The sequence below is a fragment of the Ursus americanus genome, chromosome 2 (genome assembly GCF_024610735.1).
Source record: "Ursus americanus isolate L20-20 chromosome 2, mUrsAme1.1.p, whole genome shotgun sequence".
NCBI lineage: Eukaryota > Metazoa > Chordata > Mammalia > Carnivora > Ursidae > Ursus > Ursus americanus.
In genome coordinates, this window is record NC_142128.1 from 97,125,800 (window position 1) to 97,144,619 (window position 18,820).

General features: G+C 44.6%; 1 protein-coding gene across 6 annotated transcripts in view; it reads left to right on the forward strand.

Moving 5' to 3' along the window:
- The first annotated feature begins 17,220 nt into the window (after window positions 1–17,220).
- The window catches only part of GPR161 (G protein-coupled receptor 161), a 46,660-nt gene continuing 45,060 nt past the window's right edge, over window positions 17,221–18,820 (forward strand). For 3 of the 6 annotated variants that reach the window (XM_087859065.1, XM_045797451.2, XM_045797455.2), the window contains exon 1: window positions 17,221–17,503. The gene's annotated coding sequence lies outside the window, so the exon portion shown is untranslated. Of the gene's footprint in view, window positions 17,504–17,530; window positions 17,717–17,978; window positions 18,117–18,820 lie in introns of those variants that run through there. The other 3 variants (XM_087859063.1, XM_045797450.2, XM_087859062.1) reach the window with 3 other exon arrangements.

Here is an 18,820-nt window from a genome sequence, read left to right on the forward strand (position 1 = left end):
CGATTGCAGTATCACAGTCTCTTTCTTATTACCGAACCCCCTAAGAAATATCTTTCTTTCTTTCTTTCTTTCTTTCTTTCTTTCTTTCTTTCTTTCTTTCTTTCTTTCTTTCTTTCTTTCTTTCTTTCTTTCTTTCTTTTTTTCTCCTGTGAAGTACATCTCATGTGAAACCTGGGAGTTAGGGTGGTTGCTACCTAAATAAGTGGAAAATTCAAATGGTATTTGAAACCAAGGGCGGTCACTTAAGCTTGGCTATAACGAGGTTTGTCAAGAAGTGACCGAATGTAAAAACCTCTTTCCTCCTTAAACGATGAAAAAAATCTTTGAGAGCTAGACGAGGTGGACTTCTGGGAAAGTGATGCAAAAGTCTGTGTGATGTAATGTAGAGACCACAGGACTTAGAGTACTTGACCTGCTAGTTTCCTAAGTCTGCTACTCCTTGCTGTTCCATAATGGCCTTAGATAATGTTTTCAATCCGGATTTTTGTGACATAATAGTAATAGTAATAATAATAATGATGATGATACTAGAACGACTTCCCTTAGCTTCCCCCCAGATGTGCGGCCCTTCATAAAACATTAATTGCTAGGCAAGTATCCATTACTATAATGATTAAAATGTTCAAACACACACCTCTGATTGTGAAGCAAATGTGGAAAGATACGGGGGACTATTACTTGACCCTAACACAGAATTCTAGAAATCCTGATGAATTTAGCTCTTTGTTCTGACTAGAAATCTAAGAGTAGTTCTGAAGCCACTCCGGTGACAGAGCCGATAAAGAGCGTGGCCTGGGGAGGAGCTACTTCCCAGAATCCTCCAGGTCTCCTTTGTCAGGTCCTCAGACCACACCCCAATCCGCAGTTAGCCATCTTTCAAAGATTGCATTATTCTGTGTGTTCCAGCGTGTATGAGCTTGGGTGCTGGAGCAGGAAAAGAGGCCAGTGATCTGGATCACAATGCCGGGAAAGAGCCACTTCAGACATAATGACAGAGGGGGAGTCTAGATGTGTAAGAAAGGGGAAGCAGCAATTGCTTGACTAAGGGCACACACAGTCAGGAGAGCGTCCATTTTGTATCTTCTGTATTGTAGGCACTGTTCCAGATAATACTGAGGTAAAAGACATCACTTCTGACCTTAGGAAGCAGGCAGTGTATTTGGGAAAGTGACACATCTCCATAAAAAGAGACATGGGCTCTCTTCCTCAGACTGCCAGCTGAGGAGGCAGCCATGTCTACCCAGCAACATGGCTACCCTCCAGGGCCAGACAGGGATGCCCAACAATGGTTCTGGGGCAACAGGAAAACAGCACGTGCTGTCCAGAGGCTTCTGGAGGTTCCTAGTCCACAGCGTCCAGGAGCTGGAAGCATTCCTGTTCTGCAAAAGATCTTACTGTTCTGAGATCACTCACAATGTTTCCTCCAAGAACCACAAAGCCATCGTGGAAAGGGCGGCCCAGCTGGCCCTCAGAGTCACCAAATCAATCCCAGGCTACAGAGCGTGGGAAGTGAATAGATAGCTCGCGTGCACACTTGCTCTGTGGTAAATAAATCCTTGACAACTCTGGTGGCAGGAAGAAAGACATGACACAATCTGTCTATGTGAGCTCGTGCCAGCCAAGACTTTGTCTTCTTCAGCTCAGGGTGCCCACCCCTCAGAGAGTACTGAAGAAGTGTCAGATGAGTGAAAGGAGAATTCAGCGAGATAAATATATGCCTCAGGAGTCCAGAGAAAGGAATGTTGCCTAGTGGTCAGGGGAGGCACACCTGGATGGTGTTTACGTCAGGACTTAATGATGAAGTAGGATTCAAACTGCAGAAGAGGAAAAATGACTCCAAGTGCTGAAGCATCACATCCAGAGGCCAAGAGCTCAGAACACCCAAGAGAATGATCAAAAAAACGGGCAGGAGCAGTGGTCAGTTATAGACAGATCGCCACACGCCACAGCTCTGCGAGCTATGTATTATCACTGTCCATTCTACAGATGAGGAAGCTGAGCGTAAAAGTTCAATAACCGACCTCCCCACCATCACATAGTAATAAAGCAAATAAGAGAAAGTATAAAAATATGGAAGATATTTGCAAGCACACACGATATAGCCTATGTATTTTCTTTAAATTCAACTCAGGTCTCCAGCCAAGTAGAATCAGGACTCCTCACCCCACTGCAATCCACCCCTATCTTTAGGGTAATTCAAAGGTCTTCAGGCTCTAGATCTCATGCAGGCAAAAGTGCTTGAGGAGGCCTGTCTGGTCTTGGCCCACATGCTCACCCGGAGATGCCCACGGCCCCAGCCTGCAGGCTTGCTCAAGCACATAGGCCCTGCTGCCCCTGCTCAGCCTCCTGAGAGTTCCAGTGCTCGGGGGTCCTGCCCTCTCCCAGGCTTCAGGATCTATGGAGGAGGGTGGGGACTGAGGTCTCTGCCACGCATGGTTCCCCTGATTCTCTGTATCTTTCTCACTTGGGAGATATCTCAGTGTCTCTGTTTTTGCCTATCTCCCACTTCCCTCCCCTCCCTTCTGCCTTTCCCACCAAACCATGCAAATCTCCCTTGAAACAAGAAGTCCTTTTGGAGTCGGGGAGCGAAATACTGAGAGCACTGCGCAGACAGCCTTTTCTCTTGGACAATTCCACAGCAGTAAAAAGAAAAACAAAATTCCAATTAATATTGCAATAAATTAATCTACCACAAAGATACCTTTTTTTTTTTTAAGTTTGCTGTATGACAGGGACTATATCAAGCCTTTTACCCACGAGGTAGTTACAGTTATTATCCCCATCTTATAGTTAAAGAAACCAGAGCTTAGAGAAGTCAAGTGTCTTACTTAAGATCACAAGATTCCCAAGTGATAGAATCAAAAGTCAAGTTCAAGAATGTCTGGCTGGAAAGGCTGAGTTCTCTTCACTATGCCATATAAGGGAAGCAATCCTTCCCCTCTAGGGTCAGAGCAGAGGTTTCTTTATTCTTTCTCTTGAAAAAAAATAACAAACCCTCAAACTTACATAATTACAGACTCTGTATTAAGTAACAAATTTAAGAAGAAACTTACTCTTGGTCTCATAAAAACTCACATCAATTTTCATTTGCCTTTGTCACCTTCTAGAACTTTGCATTTGCATACTTAATTTTTATGGATTTACCATAATAACATAGAATTTTATAGTATACATTCTCAATTACCACTCCACCACTACAGTTTTATTGTTTTAACATATTTTATATATTCTGTATATCATATGTAAATTATACATTTTTCTTTCTTACACATACACATACATATATTTCTATAATCTTACTATTTTGTTCTGTTACACCACTTTTGCCCTCTCCCTGTGCCCACCCCTGCCGCCCAACAGAAACAATTACAGACTGGTGTGTATTGCCTATACATTTCTCCCTGGTGCTATTGAGAAATTGGCCATTGTTTTTTTTTCCATATACTTCTACAATATATGGTTTCATACACTTCTATGCCCATATATATATATATATATATATATATATATATATATATATACACATATATATATATGTATATATATACATATATATACTTACTTATTGCTATATTTGCTTAACAACAGTGAAAATCCTTCCAGATCAATTGATGTCACTTTAACTCTTTATTAGTTAATAATATAATCCATAGTATGGTTATTCTAGTTTATTTAACCTTTCCTCTATGAATGGGTATTTACCTTGCTTATATATTTTTTGCCACAAAAGATAATGTTGCAATAAACTTCCCTGCATACGTATATTCTTCTGTACTGGTGTTTTTATTTCTACGGGCTAGAGTCCCAGGAGTAGGATTTCTGGGCCAAAGGGCATATATGTATTATAATTTCATAGGTGTTGCCAGACTGACTGTCAAAGGCTCTGCAAATACACACTTCACCAGCAGTGTAGAGAGCGCAGGGCCACAGTTCCAAATGCTAGTCTGAGATCACCTCCTGAAATGTCCGTTTAGTAGGCATGGGGAGGGGCCCAGGAATCTGAATTTTTTTCAAAGCTTTCCCTGTAATTTTAATAGGCACTAAGATTTGGGAGTCGCAGGTTTGCGCCCGCAGGACTTACTACAAGGGAGAAATAAGGGGCAGAGATCAGGAAAGCCATCTGATGGGGACTCCCTTTTACAAAGGGCCTTCAATTAAAGCTTTTACATTATCACCAAATAAAACTATAAGTAACAGAGACACCCTGACAGAGGACTGAAAAAAGAAAATATTAACAATTCAACCTTAAATTTATGTCTCATTATCTGTCCACCCCACTGGTAATATTTGTCGTTTAATAAATTTTTGTTGTTAGCACAATTATATGGTAGAACATTGCCATCTGTGATGGGACATTTTAAATTCAATAAAGTCTATAGCTTATGTATAACGTAGGACCATCCTTCCAACGGTAATTGAACAATTCTTTCAGCAGTATTATTTTTCTATAAAAATCCTAACCATTATATCAAAAATATTTTCATATGTTCATTTTTGTTTACAGAAACAAATTAGGACATTGTATTGAATAAAATTATTATAAATATTTGTTAAAAGTAACTATTGAATATAGCATATCTTTTATAATCTTGTATCGGCATTTCTTCATTCTTTTCTTCTCTTTTCTATTCTTTCCTCCTTCCCTTCCTCCCAGTCTCTCCCTCCCTATCTGCCCCCTCCAAACTCTCCTTCACACCAGGTCCACAGACCAGGTCCGCTGGGGCTGCTGCAGCTCCAACATTGGCCACTAGGGGCCCTCTGCTCCCCTGGCCTGAGGGGAGAGGAAAACGTCTTTTCTCTTTTCCAACTTTCTTAATAGAAAAAAGTCTCATGGGTATTCTCAAAAGAATATCCCTAAACGAACCAAGGGAAAGTAAAATACATTTTTTAATGGTGCTCAAAACCGCAAATACAGTTTCTGAGTTTAGGATGACCAAAACCCACTCTTTGCCCTCTTGACGGATACAGCTAACTGGCTCCAGTGGCGGTTCATTTTCTTACCCATCTGAGGGAACACAAAGCAACCATAAATTAAATTGGCCATGATATGAGAGTTAGCAGGAGGGAAGCCTACTGCCTTTCAACACCTAGTTCTTAATCATCTCTCTTGGCACCACCTTGGGAGGATTCTCCCAGCTCCTGCCTCTCCTCGCTGGGGAGTTTTTCCTCTGCAGCCATCCTGACCTCTGACTTTCCCTCCAATGGCTGGGAGGAAAGATCTCCTTTAAAGGCAACAATTTTTTATTTGGGATAGATTCCTGGAAATGTTATTGTTATAGATCAAAGAGTACAAGTGTATGTAACTAGGGGTCTTTCTCCCCCAACACCAAACGCATGGTATCTTTTCCAATGGCAACAATTATCTGATTCTCCAACATCAACTGGGTGTCTGACAATTCAACTCTGACACTAACTTCTGGAGTCAGCTCAGATCCCACATGTTAAGTGTTCGGTCCCATAAGACCGCCCCCACTTCAGAGACCAGTCACAAATGGGAAGCCCAGGCTACCCACAGTTCTTTCAGGTGACCACAAATTCAGGGGTTCCCAGGATGCCTCCCTTGGTTCACTAATTTGCTATAATAACTCACAGAACTCAGGAAAGCGTATTTTTACGATTACCAGTTTATTACCAAAGATAAAACTCAGGAACAGCCAGATGGAAGAGCTGCATAGGGCAGGGTGTAGGGGTGAGGGGTGCAGAGCTTCCGTGCCCTCTCTAGCTGCGGGTGGGAGTATTTCTTACAGCCTTCGCACAAAGCATGGTGTCAAACTTTTGGATTTTTGTCAATCTGATTGGTGAAAATTAGTATGTTAGTGTCATTTCTAAAAACTAAAACCTATTTCTAAACCATTTCTAAAAACTATTTATGTTAGTGTCATTTCTAAAAACTATATATTATAAAACTATTTATAATATATACACAGGAAGTGCATACGTCACAAATACAGAGCTCACTAAATTTCCACAATGAACATATTTGTACAACCAACACCCAGATAAAAAACCAAGAAGTTACCAGTACTAACCCCACCCCAGCCTGCCACATTCCCTCCAGTCCCGACCCACCTCGCAGCACCCACCAACCTGACTCCTAATAGCAGAGATTAGTTTGATCTCTTTTGTACTTTTTCTAAATGGAATCCTATAATATAGATCTTTAGGTTCTTTTAAAAAAAAAAAACTTCTCTCGATGCTTGTGAGATTCACCTGCACTGTATTATCCCATGAGATCGTAAGTCATTCATTCCCATCACTGCGTACAGTATCCCACTGTGTCAGTATTTTACGATTTATTTATACAATCTATCATTGAGGGGCCTTTAGATAGTTTCTAGTTTGGGGCTGTGGTAAACAGTACTGCTACGAACATTACAATGTGCACCTCTTGTGAACATACGCACACATTTCTGCTAGAAGTGAAATTGCAGTTCCACTCATAATACGTATGTATGTTTATGTTTAGGAGATAATGGTTCACAGTTCTGCCAAGTGGTCGCACCAATTTTCACTCCCAAAATAAGTGTAGGAGAGAACTGGTTGCTCCACATCCTTGTCAACAGTTGGTCTAAGTCTTGTTTGAATTTGCATTTCACTCACTAGGAGTGAAACAGTATTTTTTCATATGTTTATAAGGCATTTTACACTTCTTTTTTTGTGAACTGTATTCGACCTTTGCCCATTTTTATGTGTTTGTTATTTTGCTTCTAAATTTTTTTTTTTAGACTTTATTTATTTTTTTAGAGAGGGAGTGTGGGAGGGGTAGCGAGAGGGAGCCGGAGAATCCCAAGCAGGCTCCATACCCAGCGGGGAGCCCAGATCGGGCTCGAACTCATGCCCCGTGATCATGATCTGAAGTGAAATCAAGAGTCAACCAACTGAGCCATCCAGGAGCCCCTTGCTATCAAATCGTTAACAGCTTTTTACAGATTAGAGCTTCTAGACTGTGGTGATTATTACCTATTTGCCACCTTTCAATCATCTATCTGTCCTGCTTTGGCCTGGAAGGCTGACCCTTGCATATTCGTCACCCTGACTCTGCTGCGAGCTGGCTTCTGGTTGAGTTTGGCCAGTGAGAGGCCCTGGCAGAAGAACAGAGGGTGGGCTGAGCTCTTCCCCGGCTCCCTTCCAGCTTCAGCAGTGACTACAGCTCCCTTGATGAAGTGCTTGGGGGAGCGTCTCAAAAGTTCAACTCCTGGGGGGGGGGGGCGGGCTCTGATAACATTATTCCTTCTCCTGCCTCTTCAGCTCTGGGGGAACTGAGGACATCCTGATGCTTGTCTCCGGGTTGTCACTCTGCCTGGACTCTCTCCACTAAAATCTCTTTATCTGAGCCATTTGGGAGTGAATTCTGATTCAGCACCCTAACTGTCACATAATTCTTTGTCTGTGACACAAGCCGCACATAGTTTTTTTTTTCAGTTTCCCATTTTTCCTTTGACTTTGTTGTAGTGATTTTTTTTCATGAACTTATTTTTTTAAATTGTGTAGTCAAATGTATCTTTCCTGTTCTTATTCAACTATGGGCATCATAATTAGGAAAGCTTTTCCTGCTTCCAGCTTATAAAGGAAGGAATCCTAGTTTTCTTCTAGAATTGATTTGAGTTTCGTTTTTGACATTTTGATCTCTGACCCATTGGAATTTACCCCGTACACAAATTCTTTTTTTTTATAAAGATTTTATTTATTTATTTGACAGAGATAGAGACAACCAGCGAGAGAGGGAACACAAGCAGGGGGAGTGGGAGAGGAAGAAGCAGGCTCATAGCGGAGGAGCCTGATGTGGGGCTCGATCCCGGAACGCCGGGATCATGCCCTGAGCCGAAGGCAGGCGCTTAACCGCTGTGCCACCCAGGCGCCCCCCCCCCACACAAATTCTTATATCCCCTTCTGGGCACAGCCCTTCTTGGTTTGGTATATGCTATTTTCTGGGGACAATCATAGTAATGGTGAAAATTATTACAATCTCGTTTATTCCAATCCAGTACATTTGTTTTAGGATGTATAACCACCAAAACTGTGAGTCAATAATAATTTTGTTTGTTTGTTTGTTTGTTTGTTTGTTTGTTTGTTTTAAGCCACCCTGTTTGGGGCACTTTACTACCACAGCCATTAGGAAACTGACACACCCGAGTTTGTAGCCCTAAAAACTATATGCTGAAGAGTCCCAAACTTCTATCTATGAGTCACACCTCTTTCCAGCTGTTTGCTTCACATCCTCACTTGGGTAACCAATAGCCATCTCCAACTCGATGTGTCCAGATGACTTTCCGATGTCCATCACTTACCTGCATCTCTAGGCTCTTCATCTCTGCTGATGGCAACTCCATCCTTCCGCTGCTCGCACAATAGTCCTGGAGTCAACCCTGACACTTCTTTTTTTTCTTATACCCCACATCCAACATATAAGGAAATCTTACTACACCTACTGAGAAACTATAGCCAGAATCCAATCCTTTCTCACCTCCTGAGAGCATCCTGGTCCAAGACACCAGCATCCTCTGCTCCAAATCTTTCCATTCAACTCCTACTAGAAGCTTAAGTTCTTTGCATGGTCTGTGAGATCCTACACAAATCCCCTCTTCTCTCTTACCTGCCTGGCCCGTCTCCTGAGACTCCCGGCTTGCTCGCTCTGCTCTTCCCATACTCGCCCTACCTGGGAGATGCAAGGCACCCTCCTACCTTAGATTCTTTCTATTAGCTCGTCCGTCCATCCAGAATGCCTTCCCCACATGTCCTAATGCTTAATTTATTCACCTCCTTCAAGTGTTTGCTCAAGCGTCAGATTATCAACAAGCCCTAGCCTGACCACCCTATTTAATATTAAAAACTACCCTCTATTCTCTGTATCTAGATCTTCCTTATCCTGCTCTAGTTTTGGTTAGAATATAAGCTCTTTGGAGGCAGGAGTCTTTGTCTGCCTTGCTCACTGCTGTATCGCAAGAGCACATGATATGTGCCCAGTAAGTATTTGCTGTAGATGAAAACACACATATCAATATATATATTTGGATCTATTTACCAGGCACGTAAGCACATTTTTATTTTAAAACTATGTTTTAAAAATAATACAATAATACATACTTACTGTAAAGAATTCAATACAGAGGGGCGCCTGGGTGGCGCAGTCGTTAAGCGTCTGCCTTTGGCTCAGGGCATGATCCCAGCGTTCTGGGATCGAGCCCCACATCAGGCTCTTCTGCTAGGAGCCTGCTTCTTCCTCTCCCACTCCCCCTGCTTGTGTTCCCTCTCTTGCTGGCTGTCTCTGTCAAATAAATAAATAAAATCTTTAAAAAAAAAAAAAGAATTCAATACAGAAAGTGTATAAAGTAAAGAGTAAAAGTACCTATTTCCACTAACCCACGTCTAACTGTAATCACCGTTTCTGATTTGGTGTCTACTCTTGCAGATTTCTTTTAATGCATATAGACACATGCACATGGACACATGTATGTTTGTAGAGATGGGATCATACTACTCATACATTTTCTGAAACCTTTTCATTTACTGTATCACGGACAACTTTCCGTGGAAACACAGACAGACGTATTTACTTTTTCATTGTTCCATGTGTTCTGCTACATCAATAGCTGAGATATTTTTTAATGAATAAGTCATTGGTTTGTGGAGATTGCCATTACCTAGAATTTTATGCTAGGAAAACATCGATTTTTTTAAAAAAATTATTTTATTTAAATTCAATTCATCAATTTTTAATTTGAGATTTAAGATATTTGGGAAAGAGATTGACCCAGTTTACCTTTATCTGTAAAGAAAAGAATCGCAAAATGAGTTATTTGAAAATATTACTAATGAACAAACAATTTAAGAAAATCAATACTTTCATATTATCACTTAATAAAGATAATACTAGAGAAGGCCCATCTATTTTAAAACTATCTATTTTCTGAAATCTTGACGTTTGCAATGACGTGGATGGCACTTGAGGGTGTTATGCTAAGCAAAATAAGTCAATCAGAGAAAGACAATTATCATATGATCTCACCGATGTGTGGAATTTAAGAAACAAAACAGAGAGTCATAGGAAAAGAGAGGAAAAAATAAAACAAGATGAAATCAGAGAGGGAGACAAACCATAAGAGACTCTTGATCATAGGAAACAAACTGAGGGCTGCTGGAGGGGAGGTGGGTGTGGGGGGATGGGGAAACTGGGTGATAAACACTAAGGAGGGCACATGATGTGATGAGCACTGGCTGTTATATGCAACTGATGAATCACTAACCTCTACCTCTGAAACCAATAATACATTATAAGTTAATTGAATTTAAATAAATAAATTTTAAAAAGCTATCTATTTTCTGTGTATGTATATATATGTATATATATATGTGTGTGTGTGTGTGTGTATGTTAACCAGAGGCCTTTTTTTTTTTTAAGATTTTATTTATTTATTTGACAGAGAGAGAGACAGCCAGCGAGAGAGGGAACACAAGGAGGGGGAGCGGGAGTGGAAGAAGCAGGCTCCCAGCGGAGGAGCCTGATGCGGGGCTCGATCCCAGGACGCCGAGATCATGACCTGAGCCAAAGGCAGACACTAAACCAAATGAGCCACCCAGGGGCCCAGGAGAGTGTGTCTTAACCGGTTCAGACTGCTATATATTCCACAGACTGGCTTAAGCAATACATATTTATTCTCCCAGTTCTGGAAGCTGGGAAGTACGAGATCAAGGTGCCAGTAGGTCTCATGTCTGATGAAGATCTGGTTTCTGGCTTGCAGATGGCTATTTTTATTTAATTTTTATTTTTTGTGTCTTCACATGGTGGAGTTCAGACTGAGAGAGATAAGCTCTGTTGTGTCTTTTCTTAAAGGGCACTAATCCCCTCCCAAATCACCTCCCACAGGCCCTACCTCCAAATACCATTATAGAGGGGACTAAGCTTCAACACAGGAATTTTGGGGGACACATTCAGTCCATAGCAGTACGTGCACACGCATGTATCCACACATTTGCATTTGTTGGACACCTACTATGCGTCGCATTTCCACTCACTGTGTCATTTAATGCTCGCAAGGGTCCAGTACAACTACGATCCCCAGTTTACGGACATGGCTGTTGAGGGAGAGAGAAGTTACTTAAGATATTTTGGTAGGGGTGAGAGAAAGAAGGAACCGAAGTTCTTAGTTTTGAATTTAATAAATGGAGGTGTCAGTCAACTAGCAATAAATCGTCATGACGACTAAGTGAGATACTGCAAATAAAATGTCAAATAGGGAAACTGGTGCATAGTAGGAGCCCAACACACATTGGTCAGATCTGAATGTCTGTTTACTCTACGGAGACCATCTTTGAAACACTTGCCTGGGTTTAACCAACAATTGACACAGATAACCCACATTCCTGAAAGCAAAAGCTTTTCTATAGAAATTTTCGAATACCTATTATCTCTGATAATTTTGGGTTCTTCTTTCTCTTTTGCCATCCTGTATACACACATGCCCTGTTCTCTCACCCTCTAATACGAGGCAGAGTGTGCAAGGAGATAAGACGGCTTCTAGTGAGTTTGTAGCCACGGACTCATGGATGGCTTCACCCACAGGGACAGGGCCTAGAGCACACCCATCCCTGGGAAACCAGCTTGTGGGTACATTCTCCCTCTTCTTCACACATGGTTTTCAGTGCATTAGGGCTATTTTATCAGCCATATCGTGTCCATGTCTTCTTTTGTAAGAACAGGAATCGTACGAAGGCAGAAGAGAAAACTGCTTACGTGCATGATATCACAAAAGAAGGGAGAACTAAGGGGAGGGCTTGGAGGCTTGTCTCCACATAATGGCTCCCAGTTCATGCATCAGGATTCCCGGATGGGGCGGGGGGGGTGTGCTCCGCAAGATGTGGACTTCTGGTGTGCCGCCCAGACCTTACACACGCGTGAGAGAGGTGAGTCTTAAGTCTAACGCACCCTTTTAAAATAATGGGTATTTCGTAACAACCTTTTAGTATCTCGGAATGGAATTCATAAGAACACAATCTACCTACATACAGAATTTTGAAACTCTTAGTAGTAATAATAATGGGAAGTGATTACATCACTCTTCCGTCCATAACTTTCATCGCATCCAGAGAAAAGCCAAGGGATCTGGAAGACCTTGCACAATCTGGTCTCCTGTTTCCTCTCTGAACGCATATCCTATTTCTCCACCCCTTAAGTGGGCTTCTCAAGCCACACTGGTCTCCTATCTCTGAAACAGCCTAGCTAGGTTGCCTCCCCAGGTGTTTGCACTGCCTTTTCTCCATGCCTGAAACACCCTTCCTTAGATGCCTACCAGGCTGACTCCTTAACTTCAAGTGTTTTCTCAAAAGATACCCTCTCAGTGAAGCTTTCCCTGCTGGCCCTATTCAAAATCTCAAGCCCCATCCTTACTCCTGCACTTCATTTCTCCTTCCTGGCTTTATTCCTTTTTTTTTTTTTTTTTTAAGAGCTTTATCTCCATCTAAAATAGAACGTAGTTTGCTTTTTTTATTGTGTCTCCCTCTCCCAAATGTAAGCTCCATGATGGCTTGGATTGTTGTGTTTCTTGTGTACGGTTGTAATTTTTGGGCAGGGAGCTGGCATATGGTACTCAGAAAACTGTTGTTGAATGAATGAGTGAATGACAACAAAGTAATGCTCATTTCAGTATGTTAACCCCACTAGATGACACTGTGAAGTGGTCAGACACTTGAAGTTATAGACAGAATCACTGTGAATGTGACATATAGAAATGCAGACCAGGTCACTGAACTTGAATTGGTAAATCTGATACCCTGAGTAGCATTGTTAACAGGGATGTGATTTTCCAAACTAGTGAACAAGTCTTGGTGAGGTTTGAACAAATCAAAGTACATTCTTTCTTTAATTTACACAGGAATAGCCTTCCTGGATACATTGGTATATAACAAAACTATGCAAAAGAAAAAAAAAAAACCCTCTGTGCTTAGATGTAAATAGTTAGACTCTAGACTCAGAAAATAACAAAGCTTTTTTGTGGGCCTTCCCAAAGTCACATGTAAAAGGAACTGTTCTCCTTGTCATGACTTCAAGACATCTGGTATCCTCGGCCCTGTCCACTAAATGTCTGGAGTACCCTCTAATCATTGTGACAATCCCAAAATGCCCCCAGAGATTTCTAACATGTCATATTGAGGGCCACTGGGTTAGATGCTTTCTGTTCCAAATAACAGAAATTAAGCCCACGGTGGCTTAATAAAGTAACATTTACCGCCTCCTACAACTGACTAGTCCAGGGGTACATCAACTTCAGGGAAGGCCTCACCAAGGATCAAATGACTTAGCTGAGATTCTAAATTCTTATATTTATATTTAAATTCTACTGAATTCTACTTAAATTCTATGATTTCTCACTCTCTCTGTTCCTTAAAGGTTGGTTCCACCACCCAGCATTCTCAGCAAAATGTCCCTGGGGCTTCATCCTGACCCAAGAGCCCTGTGGCCAATCTCCAACCCCGAACCAAGCATCTGTCTGGAAAAGGTAGGAAATGCTGACAATCACAGCCCACCTCTGGAGCGGGGAGCCGGGGGGGGGGGGGGGGGGGGGGGGGGGGGGGGGCGGGGGCGGGGAGGTCATCCCATGCAAACCTCATGACTGGGCCCCAGGGGGAAGCAATGATTCCCCAAAGGAAATTTGAGGGCACACTCCCCACAGGAGAGGGACTGGGTGCGGAACAGCAAACAGCAGCTCTCCCCAACTCCAGCCCAATCAGTCTCTGCAGGAGTGGGGCCTGAAACAGCATTTTAACAAATTCCACAAGGGATTCTTGTTATTTTCAAAGAGCTTTATCCAGACATAATCTACATACCGTAAATTTCTTTTTTTTTTTTTTTTTAAAGATTTTATTTATTTATTTGACAGAGATAGAGACAGCCAGCGAGAGAGGGAACACAAGCAGGGGGAGTGGAAGAGGAAGAACCAGGCTCATAGCAGAAGAGCCTGACGTGGGGCTCGATCCCATAACGCCGGGATCACGCCCTGAGCCGAAGGCAGACGCTTAACCGCTGTGCCACCCAGGCGCCCCTACATACCGTAAATTTCATCCATTTGAAATGTACGAGTCACTGGGTTTTAGGATATTCACAGCCTTGTGCAATCAGCACTGTAATCTAATTTTATAACATTTTCACTATGTCTAAAAGGAGCTCTGTATCCATTAGCAGTCACCTCCCTTCCCACCCCACCCCAGCCCTAGGCGATCATTAATCTTTCTGTCCCTGTGTATTGACCTCTCTTGGCAATTTCATATAAATGGACGCACACAATATGCGGCCTTCTCTGTTTGTGACTTCTTTCACTTAGCCTCACACTTTCAAGTTTCATCCACGTTGTAGCGTGTGCCAGTACCCCATTACTTTTTATGACTAATATTCCACCGCATGGATAGAGCACATTTTGTTTTCAAGCCGTCAACCGATGGGCAATTGGGCTGTTTCCACTTTTTAGCTATTGTGAGTAACGCTGTCACGAGCATTCGTCTGTAGATTTTTGTGTGGATGTAGGTGTTTCTTTCTCTTGCTTTAATACCTACAAGTGGAATGCTGGGTCATATGGAAACTTTATGTCTAACATTTTGAGGAACTAACAGACTATTTTCTAAAGTGGCTGCTTATTTTACATTCTCACCCACAGTGTACAGGGTTCTAACTCCCCCAAATCTTCCACGATACTGGTTATCATCTTTTTCCTTACAGCCGTCTTAGTGAGTGCGAAGTGGAATCTCATTTCTGGTGTTGTTGCTGTTGTTTTTAAGATTTTATTGATGTATTTGATAGAGAGAGAGCGAGAGAGCACAAGCAGGGGGGAGCGGCCGAGGGAGAGGGAGAAGCAGGCTCCCCACTGAGTACAGAGCCCCATGCAGGGCTCGATCCCAGGACCCCGGGATCATGACCTGAGCTGAAGGCAGACGCTTCACCGAACTGAGCCACCCAGGCGCCCCGCATTTCTGTTTTGATATGCGTTTCCGTAATGATTAATGATGTCCAGCATGTGCTTATAGGCTATTTCTATACCTTCTTTGGAGAAACGTCTGTTTAGATCCTTTATCCTTTTTAAAGTGGATTGTTTTTCTTTTTAATGAGGCATAGGAGTTATTTGTAGGTTCTGGATGCAAGTTCTTTATCAGACACACGATTTGCAAATATTTTATCCTACTCTGTGAGTTGTCTTTCATTTTCTTGATGGGATCCTGGGAAGCACTAAAGCTTTTAATTTTGACAAAATCCAACACATCAAACCTCTCTTTAATCACCTGTGCTTTTGGTATTGCGTCTAAGAAATCTGCAAGGGACTCTTATCTATCCTAAGGTTTTTAACTAGATGCCCCTGAAGACATACTTTATTTTTTACATTTTTTCATTTAATTTATTTAAAAAGTTGCCCCTGGTCCTATAGGGGTAAATAACACAGATATGATTCCTGTTCTCATGGAGTTCGCATCTACCAATGGTGGCATACTCTAGGCAGATAAATAGAACAAATTAGATATATTTTACATTGAGATAAATTTTATATAGAAAAAGAACAGGGAGCCCTGAGAGAGAGTAGAGGTTAGAGAACCTCTTTTAGACTGGGCAGGGAAGACTTCTTTGAGGAGGTGACACTGAAGTTAAGACGTGAAGGGTAAGAAGGAGTCAGCCTGTGAAGAGTAGGGGAATAAAATTTTATGCAGAATGGACAGCATACTTCACAATTTGGCTTTGACTAGTTTTATGTGGACTATAGGATTGGAAAGAGACTTTATTTTAAAGATGTCTTGCCATATGCAGATTCTTCAACCAGCATTTAGGATTCACTTGGACAAAGCCTCTCATTATCTTAGTTAGGAGTCTTTTGGGGACCCCAAAAGGGAATGACTTACGAAAGTGACTTGGAAAGGAATGACTATGTATCTCTCTCTTCTTTTCTTGAAAAAAATTCTCACACAAAATCCATGCCATGTTTTTCACACAACTGTCACCTCTACAGTGATATTTAGTGAAATAATTGATAATTTTTCTTTCTTTTCTCTGCATCTGAGTGGCTACTGCTCACAGCTCAATATTAGCTCCAGAAGGAAAAAAAAATCTTAAGAGAGCAATTGGAAAATGCATCTGTTGGCAGCAATTTCTATTCTTGAACGCACAGTGAGTTCTGAGCTTATGAGCTATGGGCAGAAAAGCCTTTGTGATAAATAATATATTTGATAATGAGCAGCAAGAGGATAAAAAGGCTTTCAGTTGAAGAGGTCAAAATGAAATAGAATAAGTATGGGAAGGGCATCTTTTGCAACATGGGTGCACGTGGAGGCGAAAATCCGTAATTGCTTTTCTTGTTCTCTCCGTGTCAGTTTATGGCATATCTTCTCAGACCTTTCTTAAATGCCAACTTTCAAAAGGGCTTAGCTCTCAGCTCTCAGGCTTTACGGCACCAGGTAATTTACTTACATGATCTCATTTCATCTTTTTCAGCTCAACAGATAGGCGGGTATGAGTATGCCTATTTCATATATGAATAAGCTGAAATTCAGAAAGGTTTAATAACTCCCCCAGGGTCACAAAGATCAGCCAGGGCCAGAGTCAATGCAAATTAAAACACACACACACACACACACACACACACACACACGCACACACACAATCAAAACCCAAAAACCCAAAAACCCAAAAAACAACAAAGCAGGGATTTCAGAATAAAAGTCCAAAATAATCTTGAGAACAAACAGCTTTCAGCTCCTTCTGCATCTGGCTTTCTGGTGACCTAGCCTCTGAGAGGAGTTTCGGCTTCCGGTTTTGGACCAAATAAAGCAACTATCCCATAGGAATATTAAGGCATCCATTAACTTTTTTTCCTCCCCATTATCCCATTTGTCCCTGAAGACAAGCTGGGTGTTTGGTAAGTGCTAGATAGTGAATTACTGCTCTAAATGGTGCTTCAGTGGCCTAATGATGAGGGAGCAGCTCCCACAGTGCCAATCTGTAGATAAAAGAATAATTAACATAGTCATCAAAGCAGATGGATTTCAGAGGAATTCGAATCCTGCCCTGGGTGTAGCACCAGTTTCTGCTGGAGTTCGGTGAACCGGGCTTTGTAAATTCTTCCCTGATCTCTTGTTCTCTTCCTCCCTCCCTCCCTCCCTCTTTTCTGGAGCTCACCTTTGGCTTCAACTTTTCTTCCCCTTATTTAGACTGCTGCGTAGAAAACGCAGGAGGCTAAGGCCGGCTCAGAACGTGGGCAGTGAGGAAGGGGGAAAAACATGAAAAGGAACTGTTCTGTCCCTCCGAGCTGGCAGCGCCCTGGTCTGTGTGTTGTAATTATTGCTCCTCGGCCTTTTGGTTCAGAGGGAGAGTAGCGGAGCATTGCAAAGATCTGTTTACATTCACCCTCCCACTCGAGGGCTGTGGGTTCCTCAAAGGCTGGCTGCGCGGTGGATTCCCTGCGATATTTCCAGGGCGCAGGACGGTGCCTGGCACCAGGCAGATGTTCCTAGACGTCGGTAGGATGAATGAAAGGTGAGCAGGAAAGGCAAGGCCAGGAGTACGGCGCGAGATGGGAGGAGGAGGAGGACTGGGCCGTGCGGAGCCCACGGGGAGAATCCGAAAGTACGAGTGCGAAGGAGAAAAATGAAAAAGGGGACGTCCCAACGGCTGGAACTGGGACGGAGCGACGGGGTCAGGGAGGGCCCGAGCAGGGGCCACAGGCGCGAAGCGGGGCGAGCCGCGAGGGTAAGGACGAGACAAAGAGCAGCGGGCGAGGCTGCTCGTGGGAAGAGACGGGCAGAGTGGAATGCGGGGGGCGGGCGGCTGCGGAGCCGGGGGGGCGCAGGGCTGGGGAGGGGCGGCGGCGCGGGGCGCCGGGGGCCGCGGGAGGCGGGGGGGGGGGGGGCGGCGCGGCGGAGGAGGGGCGCGGGCGCCGCAAAGTTACTTGGCCTGCGCCCGCCCGGGTCCGCGTGCTGGTGGCAGGGCGGCGGGCCGGCGGGAGGGGCGAAGCGGGGCTCGGCTGCCTGAAACCCGAAACCTCCAGTCGGCGAGCGCGGCCGGGAGGAAGGAAGCGGCGGCGGCGGCGGGCGAGGCAGAAGGCGGCCGGGCCGGGCCCTGAGCGGCGGCGGCGGCGGCGGCGGCGGTGGTGAGCCGGGCGGGGGACGCGGGGCGGCGGCGGCGGCGGCGGCGGCGGCGGCGGTGAGCCGGCCGGGGGACGCGGGGCGGCAGTGGCGGCGGCGCGCGGGCCGGGCCCGAGCGGGGCTGAGTTCCGGGCAGGGCGGCCGCGCGCGGGGCGCCGGCGGGGAGGGTCGCGGCGCCCCTTCCCCCACGCCTCCCCGCCCCCACGGCGCTCTGCTTTCTCCGCGCCCCACGGCGGTAGGGGCTGTGCTCCGGGCCGCGCGCGCTCCGCCTGCCGGTGGCGAAGCCCGAGCTCTTTGTGGGAAGATCTGGGGGGCGCGTCCCTCCCCTGCGGCCGGGAGCTTCGGACAGGCCCTTCCCCTGGTGCGCCCCATTTCTGCAGCACCGCCCGCAGCCCCTTTCTAGGACCCCCCGGGCAGGGAGGACATCGGTGCATGCCCGGGACCCGGCTGGTAGGGGCCGTGCTCCCTCAAGGCAAGGGGCTCACGCCGCGTTGGGGGACAGACGTGGGGGTGGGGGTGCCAAACGGCCTCGCCCCTTGGCTGGAATCCGTGAGGACCAGGTGAGCCTCCTTCTCCCAGTCGGGCTCAGGGCGCTCCCGAGGCTGGGCGGGAGGCGCGCCCAGAAGTCGCCGGGCCGACCCCCGGCGCGGCGGGGTGGGCGCCTCCGCCCCTCGCATCTGCCAGAAGGAGATTCGGTTAGCTTTGGGGG